Below are 20,720 nucleotides of genomic sequence, written 5' to 3'. Positions count from 1 at the left end.
AGAGGAAGGCAGTTTGCTGGATTGCTCTGCTTTTCTTTTAGATGTTTGCAAAGCATACTGTAGTGAGTTCCTGCAGGATATCAAACGTTTAACCCTTTTTGCTTGCCAAGGAACTGATTTAGACAAGTAGTCTAATCAATATGGTGTAAAAAACAAACAGTGTAGCCGGTAAGCCTGGAGCAACATAGCCTAGTGGCATTGTCTTAACAATGGCTTTCCTTTACAGCGGTGCAAGAGGGCAGCATTTAGTAACATGGTAACTGGGATGGAATACCTGTACCAAAGGAAGTGCCGTACACAGGATACTTTATTAAACATTTTCACCTTTAGGGTTGCTAAAATTGAGGAATGTAAACAGTGGGAATGAATCACGCCAGAACAAGCAGCACTCATCATAAAGTCTTTGAGATAATGGCCAGTCAGCCCATGAGAGAATGACATTTAAGAAGTTAAAGGTACAGGAAGAACATGATTTGGCCAAAATCAAACAATTTGGTCAAGTATGAGAACCAAGATAGCTTGTTTGAAAACTCATAACTTTCCAGTATTTTTTATGTGTTAAAGAGAAAAGGAGTCTGATTTAGGACATGGTGTCATGGAATGAAAACCTCAAAATGAACTCAGTGATATTTCGTAACCTCCATATATACATCATCTTGGTGAAACCACAAGCACGCTTAGAGTGCTGCAAAATAATGATGAAAAGCTGACTTCTGTCCCAGGTGGATGCCAAGGGATAGGTTGGGTGGAGCATGTTCTTCACTTTTAGAAGTTAGGGATTGATTCTTTCCATCAAGGGATCCCAGCCATTACCCAATGCTGCAACTGCTAGAGGAGTAAGGGCCCTCCCCTGTGGTTTGCTGTGCTGGACCGTGGTGGGTACGGTTCAGAAATAGGCTGTCTCTTGAGTGGGCCTCACAGACATGGTCAAGCGCAGCATGACTTGAGGGGTCCATTCCCTGTCCTATATAAGTACTGCATGCACATATATGTATCTAATGCACTAATCTGGAAACAAATTGTTAACATCTGATTGAACTTATACATTTTGGAGAGACTTAGGCTAAAACTTTCCATCCAGTGTGACTTACATAATGTATGTCCAGTTAATTGAAATGTAAAATATGTGCTTATTCTAATAGTGTTAATATTTATGTTATTGTTTTACTGATATTCTCACCAAGAAAGGCGCTTCCTGCAAAGTCGCTTAAAAATAAACAATTGATGGCACTTCCTGTGATGTCATGTTCTGTGATGTCACGCTGTATGTAAATTAGGGGGGTCCCACACATTTCCTTTCTGCCCGGGGCCCCAAACGTCCTAGGACCGGCCCTGCGCGACACATGTGGCTCAAGCTGATTTGTAGCAATCTCGGCACGAGATCGTGTAAAATAGCTTTGCGCATTCTGAAAACTGATACACGTCAAGATGTGGCCATAGCCATGGCAAACTTCCTTAGCTGGATGTGGGCTCTGAGAAGAACTAACTTGGAGACAACTGCAGAAACTTTACCCAATAATTAGTCGGCCCATAAAACTAGTTGGTCTCTCCTGTATGTATTGCATCTCAGGGGGAATTGCCTAATATTTGGTGCTTTTAATTATCTTTTAATATAACGGATATTAAATCTGCTTCAAATTTTATTATTATAGGTGATACTAAATTCTGATGAGAACATACGATTTTAATGGCCAAAAGAGCCTTTTTAATGTCACATTTATAGGAATTTTAAAAGTGATTCAATCATTGTTCTTAATGTATCTCATACAGTAAGACCTTGACTCCGGTCATAGGCCTACACTCTCCCCGCAGCGCCTGCTCGCCGTCCCTGCCTGCGGAGCCCCTGGCCCTGGGTGTTCGAGGCTGCTGCCTCCAAGATTTCTGTGATCTTGTGCTGTGCTAATTGTGTTTTTTCTGCTGCCCAATACTGTGTTTTCTGCTGTGCCCGTTTTTCCAGCATCTGCTTCATCTTCATTTAGGCCGTGTTGCTTTAAGTTTTCCTTTCTGTGCCCGCTATTTCCAGCTCTTCCCTGTTCCCACCACTACTGCCCAGCCCCGCCCCCCTTTGCCCACACCCATTCTCCCGCCTCCCAGCTGAGCCTCCCTCCCCTCCCCTATATTATGCAGACCGCTGCGGGGGAGCGCTCGTAAGACCTTGACTTAGGTCAAAGGCCTGCACTCTACCCGCAGATCCTGCTCGGCGTCGCCTGCGGAGCCCCCGGCCCTGGATGTTCGAGGCTGCTGCCTCCAAGGTTTCTGTGATCTTGTGCTGTGCTAATTGTGATTTTTCTGCTGCCTGATACTTTTTTTTCTTCTATGCCCGTTTTTCCAGCATCTGCTTCATCTTCATTTAGGCCATGTTACTTTTAGTTTTCTTTTCTTTATCCAGCTGTCTGAGCTTGAACTTTCAAAGACACACACCTGACATTATAATGCTGTTAAAGTGCGACCCTTGACCCTATTACCAGGCAGGTCGCTCCCCTCACCGCCACACAGACCCCTGTGTGCCCTAAGACCGCTGCTGTTCGCTTTGTTCGTGTCCCGCTTGTTCACCTGCATTCCGATCTGCTGTATTAACCACTGTCTTTTTCCTCTGTATGTGTCCCTGACCGTCTCCAGCACTGTTATCCTTCCCCCTTGTGTCCCCTTTTTACCCAGTGTCCCCTTTTGCATTCTGTGACCCCCACCCGCTCCCCCCTTCGTATCTCCTGCCGCTGTGTCCCCTGTGTACCCGCCCCCCTGGCTTCCAGTTCACCGTCCTGCTCCCGCCTGCCAGCTGCTCCTCCCTCCCTCAGCCCCACGTATGGAGGACCGTGCTCAGTGCCCCTGGCCCCCGCGTACACCACAACGCCCGCCTCCACTATGACTCCAACACCCTCCACGCACTCAACGCCAGACGATCACACACCTGCTGCCTGGCCACACCGAAACGCACCCAAGGACCCTTCTCCTGCCGGAACTGCAGCTTCACCAGCATCCGGCCCTCCAACCCGCCCACCGAAGAACCCAACTTCCTCAGATGCATCTTGCTCAACACCCGCTCCACCCGCAAACATGCGGTCGAACTCTGGGACCTACCTGACACCAACGCCCCAGATGTCGCCCTTCTGACGGAGACCTGGCTGAACCCCTCCTCGGCACCGGACATCGCCAGAGCCATCCCGAAAGGCTATAAGATCACCCACAAGGACCGCACCAACGGAGTAGGAGCAGAAATTGCCATCATCCACAAGAACACTCTCAAAGTCTCAACCAACACCGACGACAACCTCAGCACCGCCGAACACCTGCACTTCCAGATCCACACCGACCCCAACACCACCCTCAGAGGCACCCTCTTCTACAGACCCCCCGGACCCCGACCATAGTTCAGTGACTCCATCGCCGACTTCATCAGCACACACGCCCTCTCTTCCACCCTGATCAACAAGCTCGCCAACCTCGGACTCAGACAACTCGTCACAACAGCCACCCACTCCGCCGGCCACACACTTGACCCCATCTTCTCAGGAAGCATCCACATCTCCTTCAACCACACCACCGAACTCCACTGGACCGACCACCGCTGCATCCACTTCACCTTCCGGAAACAGATGCCTCGCCGCAACTGGAGCAAGGTCACCGAGGACCAGCTTTCCACGCCCTCGCCCAGAGCCCACCCGCAGACCCGACCGACCCCGACACCGCAGCCTCAGACAGTGGATCGACGACTGCGCCAACACCCTCGCCCTGCTCAAGACACCCCCCAACAGCCACACCAGCAAGAGAGCCAGCTGGTTCACAGAAGACCTCCAGGCCTCCAAGCGAACCTGCCGAAAACTCAAAAAGAACTGGACCCGCAAACAAACACCGGAAAGCTACACAGCTCACAAGAACACCACCCGCAAGCACCACCACCTCATCAGATCCGCCAAAAGGGCTTCCTTCAAAGAGCTCTTCAGCATCGTGAAGGAACTCTCCAACCCCAGCTCCAACACCAACGGCATTCCACTGTCTCAAGACCTGTGTGACTCGCTAGCCACCTTCTTCCATCGCATGATCGCAGACATACACAACAGCTTCAACGCCGTCACCACCCCAGCAATCGCTGAGATCCCCGCGCCCACGACCACCACCCGCACCAACCGCCTGCTGGCCTGGACCAACATCAATGACGACAACACCATCAAGTTCATGAACACCGTCCATTCCGGATCCCCGGAAGACCCCTTTCTTCACCGCATCTTCAACAAAGCCAGCAGCACCATCGCATCCCACCTCCGGAAAAAATCAAAATCTCCTTCGAGACAGCGAATTTCCCAGGGAGCTGGAAGCACGCAGAGATCAACACCTTACTCAAGAAACCCAAGGCGGAACCCAAGGACCTCAAGAACTTCCGACCCATCTCCCTGCTCTCGTTCCCGGGGAAGGTCATCGAAAAGGCCGTCAACAAACAACTGACCAGCTTCCTTGAAGAAAACAACATCCTGGACCCGTCCCAGTCCGGGTTCCGCAGCAACCACAGCACCAAAACTGCCCTTATCGCCTCCACCGAAGACATCAGGACCCTGCTTGACAAAGGAGGAACTACGGCCATCAAGATCCTGGATCTGTCAGCCGCCTTTGACACTGTCTGCCAAAACACACTAAGATTATGCCTCCACGACGCCGGAATCCAAGAGAAGGTCTTGGACTGGACCACCTCCTTCCTCTCTGGCAAAACTCAGAGTTTCTGCCTCCCCCCCCTTCCGCTCCCAAGCCACCAAGATCATCCCCTTTTGCATCCCCCTTTTGCATCCCCTTTTGTATCACCAAGATCATCTGTGGCATCCCCCAAGGCTCTTCCCTCAGCCCAACGCTGTTCAACGTCTATATGGCACTGCACGCCCACGTAGCCGAACAACACGCCCTCAACATCATCTCCTACGCCGACGACACCCAGATGATCCTCTACCTCACCAAAAACCCCCACACCACCAAAACCAACCTCCACAAAGGAATGCAGGCCATCACCGACTGGATGAGAAACAGGCGACTGAAGCTGAACTCAGACAAGACGGAGGTCCTCCTCCTCGGACCCACCCCCTCGGCCTGGGACAAATCTTGGTGGCCGACCGCACTAGGAGCACCCCCTACATCCACTTACCATGCACGCAACCTAGGGGTCATTCCTCGACTCCACCCTCTCCATGACGAAGCAGGTCAACGCCATCTCCTCCTCCTGCTTCAACACCCACCGCATGCTTTGCAGGATCTTCAAGTGGATCCCCACCGAAATTAGGACGGTCACCCAGGCCCTCGTCAGCAGTAGACTGGACTATGGCAACGCACTCTACGCAGGGTCACCGACCAAACTCCTGAAATGGCTGCAATGCATCCAGAACGCTTCCGCCCGCCTGATCCTCGACATCCCTCACTGCAGCCACATCACACCCCACCTGAGAGACCTGCACTGGCTCCCCATCAACAAGAGGATAACCTTCAAACTCCTCACCCACACACAGAAGGCACTCCACAATACCAGCGTACCTCAACAGTCTCTACACCTACACCCGCCAGCTCCGCTCCACAGACCGCACCCTTGCCACCGTCCTCCTCATCCGAAGAGTTACCGCCATTGGCAGATCATTCTCCCACCTCGCCGCCAAGACATGGAACACCCTCCCCATCCGCCTGCAGCAGACTGAAGACCTCCTAACCTTCAGGAGACTTCTCAAGACCTGGCTCTTCAAACAGTAGCCGTGTCCCCCCCCCCACCCTCCAGCGCCTTGAGACCCTCACGGGTATGTAGTGCACTTTATAAATACTATGATTGATTGATTGATAGTATTTTATGATATTGCACCTCTGCATTTGTGTCTTTTATGATTGCAAAACATTGAATAAAGAGTATTTTGATGATGATGACTAATGTCCACATTCATAGCTATTCCAAATCAATGCCTCTGCCCAGTCCAGTTTCCTGCCATTTCTCAGCTATATGACAGTAGTGTTAAGTGCACTCAGTGGCAGGAGACACTAGACCATGGAGGGAGAATGGAGTATGGGGAAAGGACCTTCCATTCTATAAAGGCAGGCAGGAAGACAGGCAGACACAAAGATAGGTGCATGCTTAGGAACACAATAGAGTTTATTTGTGAAAAGGCATTATGCTGGGATCTCTCTAAATAATCTGAGGCCTCATTTATAAGGTTTGCATTCGGGCAGCACGGCAGGCCTTCCTGCTGTGATGCTGGGATGCCCTAAGGCAAAAGAAAAGGGCAGGAATGCGCCATATCTTATCAGATACTGCACATTTATATCCGTTTACCCTGCGCACAATGGCCTGCTGTGCACCAACACAGGCCCCTTTGCACCATAGTGCAAAGGTACCTGCATTGTAGGGATGATCTTTTTTGTGCAGGAAGGAAAATCTTCCTGCAAAAAAACAATCACAAAAGGCGTTTTCCTTTTTCTATGTGTGCTGCATGCAGCACACATAGAAAAAGGAAAAACAAGGAGAAATAAAAATAGTTCTCCTCGTTGCGCCTCCCTTACACCTGGGGAGGCGTAGGTTTTTGGTGCTGCCTCAGAGTTGCTATTTCTTGTAAATCTCGGGCAGTGTCAAAAAGTCATGGATGTTGCTAGGAACGCCCCCAGCAACACACATTGCTCACCCCTTTAATGCAGAAAACTGTGTAAAAGGGAGCAAAATTTACGAGGCAGCATTAAGCCAAAAAAGTGGTTTAGTTCCGCCTCATAAATATGGAGCAGGCTACCGTGCCACGGAACATCACAAAAAAGTGGATTATTGATTAAACAATGTATCCATAAATATAATCAATACCCACAATGCTCTGCCACATTTATTGTTTCAATTATCTTCTTAGTAGAAACCAAAGTTAGGTGGAAACTTATTTTATTTCATTTCCATGGGTTCACAAATGGTAGCAGTTCATTCTAGTGACCACATCTCAAGGTTTCCAGCATAGAAATTCAGGATGGTAGAAGCAAGGCAAGTCAGGTTTCCAAACTACTGAACATTCATAGAAATACCTCTCAATAGAAATTAAGAAAAACAGATGAAGAGTGCAATCAAAAAGTAATGTTAAAGTTTAGCTCATGCAAGCACAAGATGAGAAAATAGAACAAACGCAAGTAAAAAAGTGTATATTAACATCCCATTAACATGCATGCTGTGTCGTTCTACCTGATTTTGTGTGAAACTTCAGGGAAACATGCAAGCTTGTGCTCAGCCGTGCCCACTACTGGACATATATTCTTTAGATCAGCCTTTTCACCCTTTAGGGAGTATATAACACCCAAATTTGTATGAAAATTGTACATCGGCTAATTTCTGAGTGTGCGAGGAGGAGGAAGCTAGTAATTATAGATGTGCAATTCCCACCTAATTCATAATTTAAAACCTCAGAATGGGTAAAGTATACACACATGTTGTATGAATGTATCCAATGTGGGATGGGAAGTCCTCATTTTGTGCAAAATTATTCCAGATTTTCATGTCAAAATTTGTGTGCCTAAACACCCACATCTTGTGTAATTTGCAACCAATTTGTAACCCCGTTAAAGGCGAAGACACAAGTTAGCAATTTAGGCTGACACCCCCCCCCCCCCGTTTTGCATGCAGGACCTTGGAAAACATTTTTTCAGCTTTCTTGCAATTGTATCAACCAACTTCAGATATATTTGAAACATGTTTCAACCATTTAATTATGTTGAAGTTTAATCTGGCACCTGGCATCTTTTTCTCAATCAACAAGTGGACAAAAACCTGCTAAGTTTCAAACTATTTTCTCAAAAGATTACTGCAAATCATTCATTTAATGCGTCTGAACTTTTTGTCTTGTCACAAACGTGAGAACCGTTTCGGGAAAATGATTACATAAATTAACATCTGGAAGAAACAGAGGGTGATATTCTCAAGAATGTGCAATAATCATTGCCAAAATCAGTTAACGCAATCTTTCATACCGCCGTCTATCGCGGGAAAATAACTCAATGTCAATGTCGTATTCTCAACATGGCGGTAACATGCAATAGTTTCCCGACAACGTGTAAAATATCCACGATAAAAGTCCCTGGACGGCGATACAAATCTAAGCCCCAACTTGAAAAAACTTGCGATAGGCACAACTGCGATAAAAAATCCAGCGAGAAGCAGCACCAGCCTGCAAGTCTCACAAGTCAGGTTGCCAAAATCACTATAAAAGCGGCAACCAAAAACACAAACAAGACTCAAACTACTGCGAAGCACAATAGAGGTAGCCGGAGCAAGTACAGAGGACAACCAGAACCCCACAAGCCCCACGGAGGACCAGCCTGGGACAATCATTGGGGAGACGGTGGTAGGAGTTAGGGGACCAGACACTGCACAACATGACCTGAGCCAACAGCAACAGGGTGAGTAACAGCCAGGGACTGGAGGGATTGGGGGAAATGGGCACAATAGCACACATGCACAAGTAGGTATAGCACATCTGCGTACAAACCATGCCCAAGAGTCACAACTCTGACCAAGAGCCCAATTTACCCAAGTCTGCAATATCTCAGCACTGTATGATCACAGACGTGAAAGGCACACTTCCTGCAAGGGATAAGTGCCAGCCAAATCAGAGCTGAAGGGGCAACTCCCTCACAATGCACCACACACACATAAGAGGCAGAGCACCTCAACATTGACAAAAATGTGGTACAAGTTGCAACACTTTCACAATAGAACAGAGGACACAACTGCTGCCGCTTGTGTGTAGAAAATGGCTATTCGCATTTGGCATAGCAGGAAACTGTGAGATGACAATGTACAAGTACAACTTCAAATCCCTGATGGTGTAGAAATGCCAAGTGTCCTGCTTCAAATAGGTGTCTCCTCATAAAGTCACAATGTACATTGCCATGCAGTCTGACAGTAAGCTTGTGCAATGTGTGAACATATATGTGAACACAGTGTCAATCTGCATTTCCTCTTCACATTACAGAGTGAGAATCAACACCTCCTGCAGAGCAGACCCAACAACTCAGCACTGATGATGAGGAGGACCTCCCCAACATCTACACTGACGCACTCCACCAACTCAGGGACAGCTCCGGCACCCCACCTGCAGGAGCAGTGCAGCCAAGCTGCATCCATGAGGCCCCACCTCCTGCACAGACCACACAGCAGGAAGCACCCACCACCATGGCTTTCTTCCAGGACCGTAATAGATAATTGGTGAAGGGTCTGAGGGGAGAAATATATTTAAAGACCAGTGAAACAGGATAAACCCCTATTCTTGATATGACAAAACAACAACCTGTCACTAGTCTGTTTGAACGATATGGGCGAAGAAAGAGCACAAGTCTCAGTGTCTACCTATCAAGTGTGTAAAACAGAAAGGAAATGAATCCCATCAGCCCACCCAAATGGCAGAGCATCATCATCTGGGATAACTCCAAAGAAGATGGTCCGGCTAAGGAGCCACACACCTGTTGGTATTGTGTGCTTCTCCAACCAAAGGAACCACCAGTGATGGATCTGTACCAAAGGGAAAGTGTGTTCGTAATGGTGTGGGATATTAATTGCAGTGAACAAAATGTGTGAAGTAAATCAAATCAACAGTGCAATCTAAAATTGGCTACCATGACCTGAACGAAAACTTTATTAGGGAAAAAATCATGGTGTCAATATTAAGAATAAGTTTGTGACAGTTTGAAATTATAACCGTCAGCTAGAGATGGTACTTGGTCAACATGTTTCAGCCATTGTAGGACATATTAACCTACTCGGCTTTCGTCGGGACCTATGGAAGACTACTGCAAAAAGGAAAATGTTATTATAAACAAAACAGTGATAGCAAACATCCTACCATACGTTGAATTTCGTGTACGGGGGATATCTGTTTCAAGTTAATAAAGGATTCTTTCCTGGAAAGAGAGAGAGAAATATACACACAGACATATTGACAACAAATAGGTAAAACACAGTCACTTACTTTGGATGAATTACACCTCATATATTGCTTAAAAGTCATTGTTCAAAGTGATAGATTGATTGATTCATGTTATTATATTACTCACCCAAACACTCATGGGAGAAAGCCTCACCTCTCCTGGCCACTGCTCAGGGATGGAGGCCCCGCTCTATTTATGAATAAAAATAATGGATGCCTTGTTAGGTCAGACCCATATATCATTTCTCTAGCAACCTAGGCATTGGTTCTGAGCATGCAAGAGGCATTATATATAATTTTAATAATTTTCTCCATGTCTAATAGAGATGCTTCTCCTTAAAGAAGGGTGCCACAGTGTAAGTTCCCTTGTATTGATGAATAAAGAGAAGCAAATAAAAAAAAATGAGGAAAAATTAGAGAAAAGCTCAGCACCGAAATTGTATTCCTCGAGGAAAACAACAAAGATAGCTTAGCAGCGTTGTATGACTTAGCTTTGTCTGGAGAGCTTCCTCACCTGTCCGTCGATACCCCTTGACTGATCCTGAGCCGAGGGGGAGGTACCTACCAGGATCAAGGAGGTAGTAAATATATGTTTCAGTGTCCAATAGGCAGCAAGTATTCCGGTCGGACTGCAGTGGAAACTGCAGTCTCAAGGAAACATAGATGCCTTCTTAAATCGATAAAATGAAGAAGGGCCAATGAAAGAGTTGCCGCTTGTGGTCGGAAGACGGCATTCTAAACCATTGAAAAAAAGCCGATTGCGGACCAAATAGAACACTGTATTACTCAGTGGTGAGAGGACAGAGAGCGCCTGCGCAACACAGAACGTCCCGGAAACATTAGTTCAACAGGATGCTGATATCAGGCCGTAGTGCGCCTGTCCAAGTACCCAATAGCAGACAGCGGTATAATCCACGCCTGTGGTGGACCAAGTAGGGCACAATAGTTAAAGACGCATTCGTCAGTCTAACAGGAAGGGATGTAGCTATTGGGCAATTTTGCGCATACGTTAATCATAGGCGGTTACACGCCCAGATTTTCACGTACAGTGGCGTTTAGAAAAAAGTGTAGAAGAAGTGTAAAAAAAGCCATCACTCAACTAATGCAAACACAGAGAAAACTCCACGTAACACGAACTCACACATATTGATAGTGGTAATAGTGTGGTCGTATGTCTGCATGGTAAAGAACACAGCTCATTTGAAAAGCATTATATTAATTTACAACCATATGTGAGTGTAACACGATCTCACACATCTTGATAGTAGTGATAATGTGGTTGTATGTCTGCATGGTGAAGGACACAGCACATTGGAAAAGCAGTATATTAATTTACAACCATATGTGAGTGTCACGACTCAGAATTAAATGAGAAATAAAGCACAGATAAAGGGACTCATAAATCCCGTATCTCTCATGTGTATCCGCATAATGCAGTATACGGTGTGCTGAAAGAAGGGGAAAGGGAGCATATCGGTTCACAGCCCCATGCAAGTTAAAGATCCTAAAGATGGACAGTCATAGAACACGTGCTTCCTTCTGCTTATCTATAAAGAGACCACAAACACAGTCGCCAAATTATTTCGAAAAGGTGCAACAGCACTCAATGCGAAGTGAGCCGATGTCACAAATAAAGTATAAATACAAAAAAGGGGGGAGAAGGAAGAACTAAAAGACTAGGTCGGCCTCCAGGGACATAACATAACAGTAGGAACCCAAATATGCTGGGTTCAGAGACCTAGCTTGTGTAATGGCCACTGATCAAAATTTGTCAGTACTGACCAACGAGAAAGAAAAATTTCTTTCTAGTGTCCCCTCACTCACCGGGGTTTCCCCATGGTGACATGCTTCATCATTGGGGCCATCCCAGTTCTCTACGAAAAGGGGCGTGCTGCGACTCACGGACTACGCAGGAGCACTTGGTTGTGAAGGACTATGTGTGGTGCAAGTGAGAATGGTGGAGTGGGTGTGAGTGATTAAAAATACCGTGCTAGTGGGCCTCAACAATTTTATTTGCTCCTAGGTTGGTATATTAAAAAGGGATGTGACACTGTATTTTAACCTGTAATGAGGATTAAATCAGTGTCCGGTCCCAAATAAAGTATACAAAGAGTCTCTGAACTAGAAGGATATATATATATGTATATAACACGATATATAACACATATATAAAGGGAATTACAAAACACAGGGGACAGAAACCAAGATGAAACTGAGACATACTCAGCCCAACACTGCCGACTGCATTAGTGTGTACAGGCCAGGCAGGCAGGTACTAGATGTGGAATCAAGGGCACCCGTATTATGTAGGTGGTAGAGTAGCAGTCCCCAATGTGGTGCCCACACAGAAATATAAGTCCTCAGCTGTGTAGAGCTTATCAAAGTTGTATTAGATAGTCACCCAAGGAATGTCGTCATTAAGACCTTCAACATCACTCCTCAATTTAAAAATCCACTTCTGCTCTTTGAGGAAGAGGTATCTGGTCACATCCATCACATGTTGGGGCACAAAAGGCTGCTCTAAAACTGTCCAATTCATTTCCTCTGCTTTATGTTTCATCAGTAGGAAATGGTTGGTGAGTCGAGTAGCCTGCTTGTTACACCGAATGGTGCTCTTGTGCTCGTTAATTCTTACTTTCACCTTCCTTGTAGTCATGCCTACATAGCGGAAGGAGCAAGGACATGTGATAATGTAGATGACTTTCTCTCTGTTGCAATTAGTATGATTCTTAAGGACCCATGGTCTAGTTGTTCCAATATCAATGGTCAAGGTCTTCTTTGTCTGTGGACACGCAGTGCATGATCCGCACGGGTAATGTCCCTGTACAGCGGGCAAATCCCACAAGGTGTTAGTGGGTTCCTTTCTTTCTTGTCTGGGCCTTGTGTGAACCAGGCTGTCCCTTACACTAGATCCTCTCTTGAAAGAGAATAAGGGAGTGGGGATGTTAGTTCCTGCAATGTTTAGAATCTTCCAGTTTTTTTGCACTGTTTTCTGTACTCTGTTAGATAAAGTACTGAAAATGGTAACGAAAGTCAATCTATCCAATGGTGGTTTTTCAAAGGGAGGGCACAACAAAGCGTCACGATTGTTATTAGACGCACATTTGTGTGCTCTCCTAATCATGCGCTTGGGATAATCACGCTCTCAAAATTTCGAGGTAAGGTCTCTTGCATAAAAGTCAAAATCTGAGATATCTGAGCAGTTTCTCCGAACCCTTAGAAACTGCCCAACCGGTAAATTCTCATGAAGAGATTTAGGGTGATGGCTGTTGAAGGTCAGTAGGGAATTCCTGACCATGGATTTGCGATACAGTCTACTGCCTAGTCTACCATCTCTGGGAAAGATGGTAATGTCCAGAAAGGGAAGTTCTTCTTTGTTGAAATCAACTGTGAATCTCAGATATGGGTATTTGCTGTTAAGCGAGACTTGAAAATCCAAAATGGACTGTTGTTCCCCACGCCAGATGACAAAAATGTCGTCGATATAGCGTTTCCACAGCAACACCTGATGGAAAAATGGGTTGCTGTGGTTGAGGACACACTCTTCTTCAAATAGATGGACATAGAGATTAGCCAACGAGGGTGCAAACACGCTACCCATTGAGGTCCCTGATGTCTGTAAATAGATCTTCTCTTCAAAACCAAATAAATTCTCAGTCATGGCCAGACGAGCACAGTCCATTATAAAATTGACGGGGGTGATGCTGTTTACTTCGCTAGCTTCAAGTAGGCCCCTGACTGCTTGTAAGGTCTCACCCTGGGGTATACATGTGTATAAGGATTCAACATCGAAACTGACCAGGAAGTCAGTCTCAATGTCGAATGTAGTCTCAGGAAGCAGACGCAAAACGTCTTTGGTATCTTGCAAAAACGTGGGCATCTTCCTGACGAGAGGCCTCAGAAAAAAGTCCACAAAAGTGGACAGGGGTTCCAATAGTGAACCAATGCCCGAGATGATCGTCCCGGTGGTGGCCTCTGTGTTGTGGTACTGAAAATTTTGGACCTGTGTCATAAACATCGTTGTATCATGACGATTTTGATATCAGCAGACCGAGAATGGCTAGTACACTATGCACAAGCATTTTCGTCATATTCAAATGACAGAATCACCCTGAAATCAGAGTTTTCGTCCTGAGGCCCTCAGGTTCCATTTTGTGAATGGCAGCCATTTTGTGGATTGCCCTTACAGTAGGCCCTCACTGTGGCAGAACAAGTATTAAGGACATAGCCTTAGCATGGGTTTGTGCTGACTCCTGCATGACCTGGCGAAAGCTGACTCCCTTGCCCGAGGCTGACCTCGTTGAGCCAGTTCCTTGTTAGGCAGCTGGTCAGATAGAGATCAAAGAGCAGGACAATGCAATGTTTATTGTACACGCACACACCCCTTTATCTTGCTCCTATCTGTTTCTGTTCCTTCTTTATGGTCTATTTATGATGTGGGCTGCGGGCCTTTTCATTATGGGTCTTGTCCAGCTTGTCTAAAGAAGAATGTTTATTTTGGGTTTGTTTGATGATTAATTTTGGGCTGGACAAACTGAAAAGTGGGTTTGTCATCATACAGTGCTTTGTGTGCACGTCCTGGGAGTGACCAACAATAATGTACTTCAAAGAGAAAATGTGTGCCTAGGGCATAACAAATGGTATAAATGGTCTGTGCTGAGACCATTCAGCAGACTGCCTCATTCAATTGCTAAGGCAGTTGGGTGACGTAGCCTCACTTAATTGTGTTTAATAAAGATGTCTTTTTCATATTTCAGCTTCTGTGCCAAGCTTTTGTTATATTAGTAAGTATTCCCTGAGAACGAAAATTACCAAGTGCCACAGTTGGCGCCCAACGTGGGGCATCATCAGAGAAGTGACTTTCTGTGGGAGTGATCGTGCCAGGAGACTGAAATAAACTGAGGAGGACAGAGCAAGATTCTACTAAGAAGGTACTCTGTGCTCGGGGATTCTGGAGATTCTTTGATTCTGCGGCCCAGTATATTTCTGATCTTCCTGATTTTTGATCCTCCACATGATGTCACTCCTGACTGATAACCTTTTTGGCGTGAGTATTCTTGAAAAGACCGTTAGGTCATGTAGAACTTGACAGTTATAATCTGCATAACATTTTTGATTAGTAAAAATAAGAGTTAAGTATAAGTGTGTCGCTCCCAGTCCTTTGTTCTTTGGTTCTTTGATTTTGATTGGTTCTTAGTTTATTTGGTCCTTAGTTTTATTTGAATATTGCAATTTTCAAAAACCGATATTATCGGATCGTATATTTACGAGTGTATCGATAGAAATAGCCCCTTGAAGTTTGAAGCTAGATTAGTGAGCTATAAGATGCCTGATCTTAGCGTATTTGGAGCTTTGTGTTGGCCAACTTTGTATTCGTTTGGATTAGCCGGCTTCCCCTAAAGGGGTTATCTAAATAGGTTTAGATTTAAAACACATATTTCTTCCTTGGTGATTTTGTATCCCCAGGGAATTAAAATATGATATAATACAAAACAAGGATCCTTTGTTCTGTGCAATTTTATGAATATGCAGAACGATTTTTGGTGTTCTGCCAGCCAAAGTTAGTGAATTAAGTGTATTGTGGCTTCGTGCACATACAGCAGTCTGTTGGGCTATGTTTTTTGCAGTCTTTTGGAATCCTATTGCGACGTGCTTCTTGTAAATATGACATAGCTTGTATTTACAAATGGCTTTATTTTCGTCCTGAGTGTCGATTTGTGGGTTCAATGTGTGTTTCAAAGTCTATGTGGTTTTTCTCATTAGTGTAACTTTAGAAATAGCTACAGCGCTGTATTGTGTGTCCTTGAGTGTTTGAATACTTTCTCTTTATGTCTGCAATGAGCTCTCAATGTGTGTTTGTGGGTTTCTTGATGGTTTTAGTCTGTTAAGTAAAATGTCAGATTAATTAATATTAAGTAGAAATTAAATAACACTCCAGCAATTTACTATGTCACATGCTAAAATCGCTATATGTTGCTATTTAATTTACAGACTAAGCAAAAACGCATATGTGCAAACTGTTAAATGCTTAAAATAGATAAGTTAAAATTCACATTCACTAGGAATATGAAGGCCTGAAAAATAATTGTGTCTTTTGTAGCAAAACTAATTTGTAGTGTTTTTTTTATCTTACATGCATTGTAGTACGTGTAAAAGGCAAACACCTCAGCTAAAGTAAATTTTTTTCTTGCTAGATTTAAATGCATCTTTTTGCACGCGCATTTTTAAAACTTGAAATGTCTGTTTTCAGTAAAACTGAAAGCGTGCTCAGGTTTCAGCACTATGCAGGGCCTTTCCTGCCTTAAGGCAGCAGATGTTGTTTATCGAAGGCCATAAATATCATTGGAATGTTTATTTGGCCCAAGACTTAGCCGTTAGATAATCACAGTTGGCCTCTTTTTCATTTCAAAATAGTGTTTTAGAGGGTTACAAAATTAAGGTTCATCACTTTGTATCACTGGAAGACATTCCAAAATGCGGTTTTCCTCTCTGAAAGCATTTTTGAAGTATATTTTTGGTTCTGTCGCTAAATACTGATTGTCCTTTAAAAACTGGCGCGAAAAATGTCATGTTTTAAGTTAGGCTTTTTGTGCGTAGACGCATAAATGAATGCATCTAAAAATGATAGGCAAGGGATGCAGCTTACCTTTATATGTGGAGTTATCATAAAAACAGATAATTGGTTTCATTGAACGAAAAATTATTAATTATGCAAAAATTATTTGAGAAAAAAATAAGTGTTTTTTAAAATCGTTTTTTGATATTTATAAAGCTTAATACTCATACCATGACCTCCTAGTATTAAAATTTGATTTAAGTTATGTGTTACGGTGTAATTAGGTAATTTGCATGTTGGTTTTCACTTGACGCAGGCGTAAAAACTCATTTTTTCAAAGGAATTAGATGTGATATGCTTAATGTCCAGTCTTTGCAATGTGTAAAGCACATTTTGAGGATGATTAATAAGTAATATAATTGTAAGATTTTTATTTGTAAGTGCCCCAAAGATAAAAGTCGAAATTGAGTTAAATGGGTTTTTAACACAGATTCTTGTCATTTACCATAGCTTGAAAGTGTCCATGGCTTCAGTAAATGCATACATTTGTGCATAATACAAACTTGCGGGTTGTTATTGAGGTTGTTATTCAGTGAGCCAATGTGCCCGGTGCAGAGGTTTATGTTTAATATCAGGGTTGAAGGTTCTAACTTTAACAGAGCCCATTTAATGTTCATCAATGTTAGGTGGCTAAAATGAGTACCATTGTATAGGGTGGTAGCAAGCATTTGTTCTAAAAACTGCTATGTGTGAATCCTTCACAGTAAATGTAGTAGGCCTTCTGTCTTTGTCATGTTGACATTGTGACCTTTTAAATTCAAGCCTTGCCTCTGTGAAATACAGAATAACATTGCTAAACAGGTCTCTGAAAGGTGGAATTTATGGTTTAAAGTTAAAGACTTAATTCCAAAGGGAAATATAAAAAAGGATTCTTGAAAGGTTTCTTTAAAAGTCCCAACATCATGACATTTGTATTTCTGCTCTAAAAAAATAATGTCTGCTAGTACAGAAAACGAAGTGTTGCATTACGTCTTAGACAGAAAAATGAGATGCAGACTTTTACTAAAATTTTGAAGCCTACATGAATAAGTAAGAACGATTTGCCAATTAAGTATTTTTTTTATCATAGAGATTGTGACACAATGCTAATTTTAGGTGTCAGAGAAAGGATTTTACCTCTAAAAGTTAAAAAGGCTTCATGTTGCAAGGTGACTGACAAGATGGGAACAGTTAAGTAATGGAAATTTATTTTTGTGTTTTTTTTAATGTGTATCATGTTTTGTCTTCTGCTTAAAAGTTACAATTGGTGTCAGAAATGTCTCTCTTTTGTGTGCTGTGTATTTTTTTTTCCTTTTCGCTTCTGCTCACAGATCATTCATGGATTGCTCTGGGGGCTTTTAAGCCTAACAAGACACATGAGTTTGGTTGGTTGAAATGAGATGTTTTTTTTGTTTTTTTTGCGCAACTCCTTTGAAAAGAAATGTCCATTTGTTTTTCATGTTTGTGTATTTTGTTCTATCATGAATTGTTCTTGCTGATTCTGTGTGTCCGAAAGTTGTATTTGACAGCAGATACCCAGTATTGGGGATCTACTGTCAAAAAGGAGGGTATCCTTACACGGCATTATGCGTCACCGCTCATTTATGTATGCTATCGTTTTACAGCAAGTATATCTGATGGCTTGACGTCCGTTTTGTGCGTTTTTGCATGTTTTATGTTGTATGTTGCTGCTTCAGAAATTATTACAAATTCACCCGTGTCGCTGTGAGGGGACATGTATATGACGATACGCGTCGCTGTCAACAGTTGGGTAAAATTTTCGCTGGTACTAAAATTCACAGATATGATTTTTTTTTTACATATTGTGAACCAGACAGACAACACTTCACCAGTGTATGTCAAATTTGGCTATAAGTATTGAAGAAAAATAAACAGCAAATTGTGTTATTTGTAGTCACGATACTGCCCTTTCCTGTAAGGAAAAGGCAGCCCTAAAATTATATATCCTGATTGGACGTAAGGATAAATTATAGATTTGTGACTCTTGTACATGGTCACCTAATTTCTATATCACATTAGTCAGTTTTTATTCTGCTTCCTAAGTGGCCTTCCTATGGCTCTGGACCGTAAAAGAAACCAGGTTTCATTATTTTTTTTCCCTGAAGAAGGAACTGGAACATTAGCTGAGATTACCGTATATGGTGTAGTGGCCAGCGGTAGAGTTAAATTTGTAAACTATTGTAATTTTTTTTATCACCCATACTCTTGGTATTGTGTCACATGCCTGACTATCACCCAAGCACATCGTGCCTAGTTATTGGGGATTTTAGCTGTGTTCTACTCCCATTCCTCTTTTCCGTATTCCTTTCACCAGTCAGCTTTTTATTATTATTAGCATATTGTTCAGGTTCACACTTTCAGATTGCAGTAATGTACCATGGACCCCCATCTTATGTATAATTCCCTTTTGCATAACTAGACTGGTTTCTAAGAATTTTCTTTAGGCCTATTCTGATGTTTTTCCAGTCTGACTGTTAGGACTGTTAGGACTGATTAACTGACTCAATACTATACTAAGATAAGCTTTCCACCTCAATAGGAGACACATTACGTTTTTTAATATGACAAATTCATGCCTATTCTAATTTGGTTTTTAGTTCCTTTTTTACTGCTTTAATTTTAATGGACCAGATGTATTTTAAATAATGGAAATACCAGGATTCTCTAGTTCTTGTGGAAACAAACATCTTGATAATTAGCTTTTGTATTGCATAGTCCCACCTGATGCACAATTATTATGTATGTGATCCCGCTTTTGGGATGTGCTAGATGAGGAATTTAGGAACACCTATATGAAATAATTGAGATAAAATGTGTTTACCCAATTAGACGATCTCACTATGTCTGAGGACATCCATTCAGATAGAATTCCCATGTCGCTATGATGAGGAAAGATATGCTCTCACACTGAAACCCTATTGAAGAGCCTAGAGGCACTGTTTTACCTATTGCCTTTGTTTTTTTATTGCCTTTGAGAATTACAGTGTATTTTAACGCAGAATTGTCCCATGGCGTGTGGCCACTCCTTTGAAGATCGCAGGCCACCTGTTTGCAGTCCCCTTGTTGTACAATTAACTGTTTAAAGCATCGCACTTGCTTCATCAGAAGGTGTCAACATCAGAAAAGAAGAAGGAGCTGGTTTTGCCACAGTCCCTTGAGATTTCAGTGCAAAAGAGAGCCTGTTATGTGCTGGTTAACCTCTGACAGTGTGCAGTCCCCTGAGCAGTGCAAAAGAGCGCCTGTTATGTGCTGGTTAACCTCTGACAGTGTGCAGTCCCTTGAGCCCCTTGGCCTGAGTTTTTGGCCACACACGCACCCCTTTTTCCTTTGCTTCGACGGAAGTGCAGTGCACCGGAGGATCCAAGAGTGGCAAAAGGCACTCCATTCTGGTGCCCATGAATGAGCGGCCTGAGCGTCCTCTGACACTGAATGATGAGTGTTGGAGTCTGAGAATGGTCCCGGGTCTGCACGAGATGATCTGTGCCCATTGACCAATGAAGCGCACAATATCTGTAGTGTCTGCCGCAGAGGAGAGATACGGTGCACTGCCTTGAGACATTGAGACTTTGTGAATGAGCTATGAGTGTTTGCCAGGAGGGCACTCCAACAGATACTGAACATCAAGAGCATGGGAGGCCTGAATCCAAAGACCCATGCAACAACGGGAGCAGACTTGATTGGACAATAGAAGTCTGCCAGAGAGGCTTTTTGAACAGACTCTGGGCATAGTTGGTTTCACAAGAGGTTTCCGTGTGATTGTATAGACTAAGTGTTAGGAGAATAATTTTATTGTTCTGCTGGCATTATTTTGAAGTAGAATTCTGTTTAGTAAAAGCAGAATAAAGTCCATTTTCTGTGAAAGAGTATCCCCTTTTCACCTCAGAGCATTAATGAGGGTCACCACTGTTTCACTTGAACATATAATGAATTACAGAAATGCATAGGAAGACCTAAAATTTTACTAGATAATTTTAGGATTTACTTTTTGCTTAAGGTTGTGGAAAATTATGATTCATTTGTAATAGCGGTCACTACTTTGTCTATATGTTCTTAATGACGTGTTTTCTAGTGTTTTTTAAACATGGCATTGTCTTTTATGGGTGGGATTGTTTTTTGCTGCCCAATTCACATCTGTACCCAACTCTCAACCTATGTCTCTTCCTACTTCTACTTTTTTGCATTCTTTCCAGATTTTACCT

This window comes from Lissotriton helveticus, chromosome 1_1 (genome assembly GCF_964261635.1).
Source record: "Lissotriton helveticus chromosome 1_1, aLisHel1.1, whole genome shotgun sequence".
NCBI classification, from domain to species: domain Eukaryota; kingdom Metazoa; phylum Chordata; class Amphibia; order Caudata; family Salamandridae; genus Lissotriton; species Lissotriton helveticus.
This window is presented reverse-complemented; position numbering follows the sequence as displayed.